This window comes from Argiope bruennichi, chromosome 10, assembly GCF_947563725.1.
Source record: "Argiope bruennichi chromosome 10, qqArgBrue1.1, whole genome shotgun sequence".
Lineage (NCBI taxonomy): Eukaryota > Metazoa > Arthropoda > Arachnida > Araneae > Araneidae > Argiope > Argiope bruennichi.
Window position 1 is genome coordinate 14005645 of NC_079160.1, and position 7740 is coordinate 14013384.

The following is a 7740-nucleotide window of genomic DNA, read 5'->3' on the forward strand; positions in this document are numbered from 1 at the left end:
ATAATTTCTCGGCCTTTTGGCTAATATCAAAGTGTAGTATCTGTTCTTATCAGCTTAATATCTGATAAGGCACCCATAGGATGCCTATTGATGTTAAACTAATTTTTGGAAGAGGTACCAGTTTCGCAATTTATTGCAGAAGCCGAGTGGTGCAGTGGTCCAACGCACAGGTCCGAGGCTCATCCTCGGGCCTGGCTAGGTCGACTCAGTTTTTCATCCCTTCAGTGAATCGATAAACTGAGGACCAAGCATGCTTGGGAACTAAATACGGGTACCGCGTTAGGTTGACCACCTAATCGGGACATATGCCTGGCACCCAAGGCCCTTGGTCAAGATAGCAGATATGGACACTGTAGACCTTGGCCCACATTGGGCTGTCGTGCGACTGAGTTTAGATTTTCGTTTTAACTTCACATGGATTCTTCCTTTTCTTCACTCCCATCAAAGACTGGAACATCTGATATTGTTGCACTAATTCGGGATGTTTCACATTTGTGTGTCTTCTAGCGTGATCAGAGTCAAAGCGTTCTTGGAAAAGAACGTATTCAACTTTGTATTGATTGCGCTAGAATGGCATGTCCTGCTAAATGAAAAATTCATGCTCTTATCGTGGAGATTATATAAATTGAATGTAGAAACTATGCTCAAAAGGTTTATCAAAAGAAACTTTTCAGAAATCCGGAATTAATAAAAAGATTTTTTTTTTCACTGCAACCTATCTAAAATAATTTTTTAAATAAGGGTTGCAATAACGAGCAGGAATTCAGATGCGTTTCGAATGCGCGGCGAATAAGCTCGCATGCACGAGCAAAAATTTACTATAATTCGAACACCAATGCAGATTACGGAAAAGATACGGTGATGTTATCGTTTTCTTAAGAAGGCTGCAGAAAATATTTTTTAAATATAGTACAAACTTATTTTCTTATGTGATGCTTAGTAAATTTTGAAAAGTATACAAATTAAACATTAAATTCGAAATGTTGAATCTAAATATATACATATATGTGTATATTTAATTTTGTAAAACCAATGCCTTTTTATACCTTGAATTTGAAATTCCGTATCTTGACTTTTTGACACGTGTTCTTATCGCTAAGTACTTTTTCCCACAAAGTTATTTCAAAATAATTTTCTTCCTGTTTTTGCCTCACTTGCATGCATTGGTTTTTCTTCACCTTCTCGATACAGCTACGAGTCTGACTCGCACATCGAATTATTAAATTTAAAATTTTAATTCTGAAATTAAGTGAAAGCATTAAGTTATTTAAAATCCAAAAATCACTTACAAATGCTTCAATATCTCCAATACTCTTATATTATTTTAAGAACTAATAATAATTGTCTCAAATAGGAAGAGTCAAGAGTTAAAAGTACATTCTTATGTCAAGGGATTAACATGTTATATATGAATAACTATATTAATCATACTTTTATCAAGGTATCCTTAGCCAAAGTCTATTAAAAATATAGAAGCGCTTGAATTTATATAGATTTTGCATTGAAAAGTAACTGAAAAAATATAAAAGAAAAGAAAAAAAAAAATGCTCCGCAATGGGGTCAATTCACGGTCACGTGTCAGGTACCAAACAAACCGTTTCTGTTCAATTTTCAACCGTTCTGAGCATGTCGGGATGTGGATCGGTGGTTGGATCGGTAGGGTGTAGCGATTAGTTTTGCAGGTCTTCAGTTCGAGTCTCGAAACCGACAAATATTTTTATATATTTTTCTTTTTTTTTTTAAATTTATTTTAGTTCGTTTTCTCTATCATTCGTATACATTAATTGAATAATTCCTAATCATATACGTCAAAAATAGTATTTAATATCAAAATATTTCTATATTTATTCGAAATTTTGCGAGTCAAGTTCACGCACATGCGCAGAATTCATTCGTATTCTTAGCATTGTGCTTTTAGACCAGATTGACACCGTATTTAAAATTTTACTGGGCAGTCGTAATGAGATTCTTAGACCCTTCAGAAACTTTTAGGTCACGACACTTGGTGGCTGGATCGGTAGAATGTAGCGCTTAGATTTGCAGGTCTTCAGTTCGTGTCTCGAAGCCGACAAATATTTTTATATATTTTTCTTTTTTTTAAATTTATTTTAGTTCGTTTTCTCAATCATTCGTATAGATTGATTGAATAATTCCTAATCATATACGTCAAAAATAGTATTTAATATCAAAATATTTCTATATTTATTCGAAATTTTGCGAGTCTAGTTCAAGCACATGCGCAGAATTCATTCGTATTCTTAGCATTGTGCTTTTAGACCAGATTGACACCGTATTTAAAATTTTACTGGGCAGTCGTAATGAGATTCTTAGACACTCGAACTGAGGACCAGCAAAAATATATGATTCAACCTGTTACTCTAACCTCCAAGCCACTTATTCCTTCAAACTGTAATGGTCTTTCAGTCTTAAAACAGCAATCCAACTTCATTCTTAATACGGCGAATCTGGTCTAAAAGCACAATGCTAAGAAAAGGTATACCTTCTGCGCATGTCCGTGAAAAGAATTTCAAATAAATCTATCAATAATTTATAGAATTTTTTTTATTATTTTTTTTTTTTTGAATTATTAAGATTGAATGATTTAGAGAAATCATGGAATAAGTATTCGGAATAATATTCAAAATATGAAAAAAAAATATATATACCAAATAATTATTTGGTTTCGGGACTCGAACTGAGGACCAGCAAAAATATATGATTCAACCTGTCACTCTAACCTCCAAGCCACTTATTCCTTCAAAGTGTAAGGTTCTTTCAGTCTTAAAACAGCAATCCAACTTCATTCTTAATACGGCGAATCTGGTCTAAAATCACAATACTAAGAAAAGGTATACCTTCTGCGCATGTCCGTGAAAAGAATTTCAAATAAATTTATCAATAATTTATAGATTGTTTTTTTTTAATTATTAGGATTGAATGATTTAGAAAAATCATGGAATAAGTATTCGGAATAATATTCAAAATATGAAAAAAAAATATATATATACAAAATAATTATTTGGTTTCAGGACTCGAACTGAGGACCAGCAAAAATCTATGATTTGGCCTGTCACTGTAACCTCCAAGCCACTTATTCCTTCAATGTGTAAGGGTCTTTCAGTCTTAAAACAGCAATCCAACTTCATTCTTAATACGGCGAATCTGGTCTAAAAGCACAATGCTAAGAAAAGGTATACCTTCTGCGCATGTCCGTGAAAAGAATTTCAAATAAATTTATCAATAATTTATAGAATTTTTTTTTTTTTTTGAATTATTAGGATTGAATGATTTAGAAAAATCATGGAATAAGTATTCGGAGTTATGTTCAAAATAAAAAAGAAAGAATAAAAATATACAAAATAATTAATTGGTTTCGGGACTCGTACTGAGGACCAGCAAAAATCTATGATTTGGCCTGTCACTGTAACCTCCAAGCCACTTATTCCTTCAAAGTGTAAGGGTCTTTCAGTTTTAAAACAGCAATCCAACTTCATTCTTAATACGGCGAATCTGGTCTAAAAGCACAATGCTAAGAAAAGGTATACCTTCTGCGCATGTCCGTGAAAAGAATTTCAAATAAATCTATCAATAATTTATAGAATTTTTTATTTTTTTATTTTTTTTTTTTGAATTATTAGGATTGAATGATTTAGAGAAATCATGGAATAAGTATTCGGAATAATATTCAAAATATGAAAAAAAATATATATATACAAAATAATTATTTGGTTCCGGGACTCGAACTGAGGACCAGCAAAAATCTATGATTTGGCCTGTTACTCTAACCTCCAAGCCACTTATTCCTTCAAAGTGTAAGGGTCTTTCAGTCTTAAAACAGCAATCCAACTTCATTCTTAATACGGAGAATCTGGTCTAAAAGCACAATGCTAAGAAAAGGTATACCTTCTGCGCATGTCCGTGAAAAGAATTTCAAATAAATCTATCAATAATTTATAGAATATTTTTTTTATTTTTTTTTTAATTATTAGGATTGAATGATTTAGAGAAATCATGGAATAAGTATTCATAATAATATTCAAAATATGAAAAAATATATATATATATATACAAAATAATTATTTGGTTTCGGGACTCGAACTGAGGACCAGCAAAAATCTATGATTTGGCTTGTCACTCTAACCTCCAAGCCACTTATTCCTTCAAAGTGTAAGGGTCTTTCAGTCTTAAAACAGCAATCCAACTTCATTCTTAATACGGCGAATCTGGCCTAAAAGCAAAATGCTAAGAAAAGGTATACCTTCTGCGCATGTCCGTGAAAATAATTTCAAATAAATTTATCAATAATTTATAGAATTTTTTTTTTTTGAATTATTAGGATTGAATGATTTAGAAAAATCATGGAATAAGTATTCGGAGTTATGTTCAAAATAAAAAAGAAAGAATAAAAATATAGAAAATAATTAATTGGTTTCGGGACTCGAACTGAGGACCAGCAAAAATCTATGATTTGGCCTGTCACTGTAACCTCCAAGCCACTTATTCCTTCAAAGTGTAAGGGTCTTTCAGTTTTAAAACAGCAATCCAACTTCATTCTTAATACGGCGAATCTGGTCTAAAAGCACAATGCTAAGAAAAGGTATACCTTCTGCGCATGTCCGTGAAAAGAATTTCAAATAAATCTATCAATAATTTATAGAATTTTTTATTTATTTATTTTTTTTTTGAATTATTAGGATTGAATGATTTAGAGAAATCATGGAATAAGTATTCGGAATAATATTCAAAATATGAAAAAAAATATATATATACAAAATAATTATTTGGTTTCGGGACTCGAACTGAGGACCAGCAAAAATCTATGATTTGGCCTGTTACTCTAACCTCCAAGCCACTTATTCCTTCAAAGTGTAAGGGTCTTTCAGTCTTAAAACAGCAATCCAACTTCATTCTTAATACGGAGAATCTGGTCTAAAAGCACAATGCTAAGAAAAGGTATACCTTCTGCGCATGTCCGTGAAAAGAATTTCAAATAAATCTATCAATAATTTATAGAATATTTTTTTTTATTTTTTTTTTAATTATTAGGATTGAATGATTTAGAGAAATCATGGAATAAGTATTCATAATAATATTCAAAATATGAAAAAAAATATATATATATATACAAAATAATTATTTGGTTTCGGGACTCGAACTGAGGACCAGCAAAAATATATGATTCAACCTGTCACTCTAACCTCCAAGCCACTTATTCCTTCAAAGTATAAGGGTCTTTCAGTCTTAAAACAGCAATCCAACTTCATTCTTAATACGGCGAATCTGGTCTAAAAGCACAATTCTAAGAAAAGGTATACCTTCTGCGCATGTCCGTGAAAAGAATTTCAAATAAATCTATCAATAATTTATAGAATTTTTTTTTTTATTTTTTTTTTAATTATTAGGATTGAATGATTTAGAGAAATCATGAAATAAGTATTCGGAATAATATTCAAAATATGAAAAAATATATATATATATACAAAATAATTATTTGGTTTCGGGACTCGAACTGAGGACCAGCAAAAATATATGATTCAACCTGTCACTCTAACCTCCAAGCCACTTATTCCTTCAAAGTATAAGGGTCTTTCAGTCTTAAAACAGCAATCCAACTTCATTCTTAATACGGCGAATCTGGTCTAAAAGCACAATTCTAAGAAAAGGTATACCTTCTGCGCATGTCCGTGAAAAGAATTTCAAATAAATCTATCAATAATTTATAGAATTTTTTTTTTTTTTTTGAATTATTAGGATTGAATGATTTAGAGAAATCATGGAATAAGTATTCGGAATAATATTCAAAATATGAAAAAAAAATATATATATACAAAATAATTATTTGGTTTCGGGACTCGAACTGAGGACCAGCAAAAATATATGATTCAACCTGTCACTCTAACCTCCAAGCCACTTATTCCTTCAAAGTATAAGGGTCTTTCAGTCTTAAAACAGCAATCCAACTTCATTCTTAATACGGCGAATCTGGTCTAAAAGCACAATGCAAAGAAAAGGTATACCTTCTGCGCATGTCCGTGAAAAGAATTTCAAATAAATCTATCAATAATTTATAGAATATTTTTTTTTTAATTATTAGGATTGAATGATTTAGAGAAATCATGGAATAAGTATTCGGAATAATATTCAAAATATGAAAAAAAAAATATATATATACAAAATAATTATTTGGTTTCGGGACTCGAACTGAGGACCAGCAAAAATATATGATTCAACCTGTCACTCTAACCTCCAAGCCACTTATTCTTTCATAGTGTAAGGGTCTTTCAGTCTTAAAACAGCAATCCAACTTCATTCTTAATACGGCGAATCTGGTCTAAAAGCACAATGCTAAGAAAAGGTATACCTTCTGCGCATGTCCGTGAAAAGAATTTCAAATAAATCTATCAATAATTTATAGAATATTTTTTTTTTATTTTTTTTTTAATTATTAGGATTGAATGATTTAGAGAAATCATGGAATAAGTATTCGGAATAATATTCAAAATATGAAAAAAAATATATATATATACAAAATAATTATTTGGTTTCGGGACTCGAACTGAGGACCAGCAAAAATATATGATTCAACCTGTCACTCTAACCTCCAAGCCACTTATTCTTTCATAGTGTAAGGGTCTTTCAGTCTTAAAACAGCAATCCAACTTCATTCTTAATACGGCGAATCTGGTCTAAAAGCACAATGCTAAGAAAAGGTATACCTTCTGCGCATGTCCGTGAAAAGAATTTCAAATAAATCTATCAATAATTTATAGAATATTTTTTTTTATTTATTTTTTTTAATTATTAGGATTGAATGATTTAGAGAAATCATGGAATAAGTATTCGGAATAATATTCAAAATATGAAAAAAAATATATATATATACAAAATAATTATTTGGTTTCGGGACTCGAACTGAGGACCAGCAAAAATATATGATTCAACCTGTCACTCTAACCTCCAAGCCACTTATTCTTTCATAGTGTAAGGGTCTTTCAGTCTTAAAACAGCAATCCAACTTCATTCTTAATACGGCGAATCTGGTCTAAAAGCACAATGCTAAGAAAAGGTATACCTTCTGCGCATGTCCGTGAAAAGAATTTCAAATAAATCTATCAATAATTTATAGAATATTTTTTTTTTTTTTTAATTATTAGGATTGAATGATTTAGAGAAATCATGGAATAAGTATTCGGAATAATATTCAAAATATGAAAAAAAATATATATATATACAAAATAATTATTTGGTTTCGGGACTCGAACTGAGGACAAGCAAAAATATATTATTCAACCTGTCACTCTAACCTCCAAGCCACTTATTCCTTAAAAGTATAAGGGTCTTTCAGTCTTAAAACAGCAATCCAACTTCATTCTTAATACGGCGAATCTGGTCTAAAAGCACAATGCTAAGAAAAGGTATACCTTCTGCGCATGTCCGTGAAAAGAATTTCAAATAAATTTATCAATAATTCATAGATTTTTTTTTTTTTTTTTTGAATTATTAGGATTGAATGATTTAGAAAAATCATGGAATAAGTATTCGGAGTAATGTTCAAAATAAAAAAGAAATAATAAAAATATACAAAATAATTAATTGGTTTCGGGACTCGAACTGAGGACCAGCAAAAATATATGATTCAACCTGGCACTCTAACCTCCAAGCCACTTATTCCTTCAAAGTGTAAGGGTCTTTCAGTCTTAAAACAGCAATCCAATTTCATTCTTAATACGGCGAATCTGG

General features: G+C 30.8%; 1 pseudogene; it reads left to right on the forward strand.

The window, feature by feature from the left end:
- LOC129989522 (U2 spliceosomal RNA) lies at positions 1–182 on the forward strand (annotated as a pseudogene).
- Positions 183–7740: the final 7558 nt, after the last annotated feature.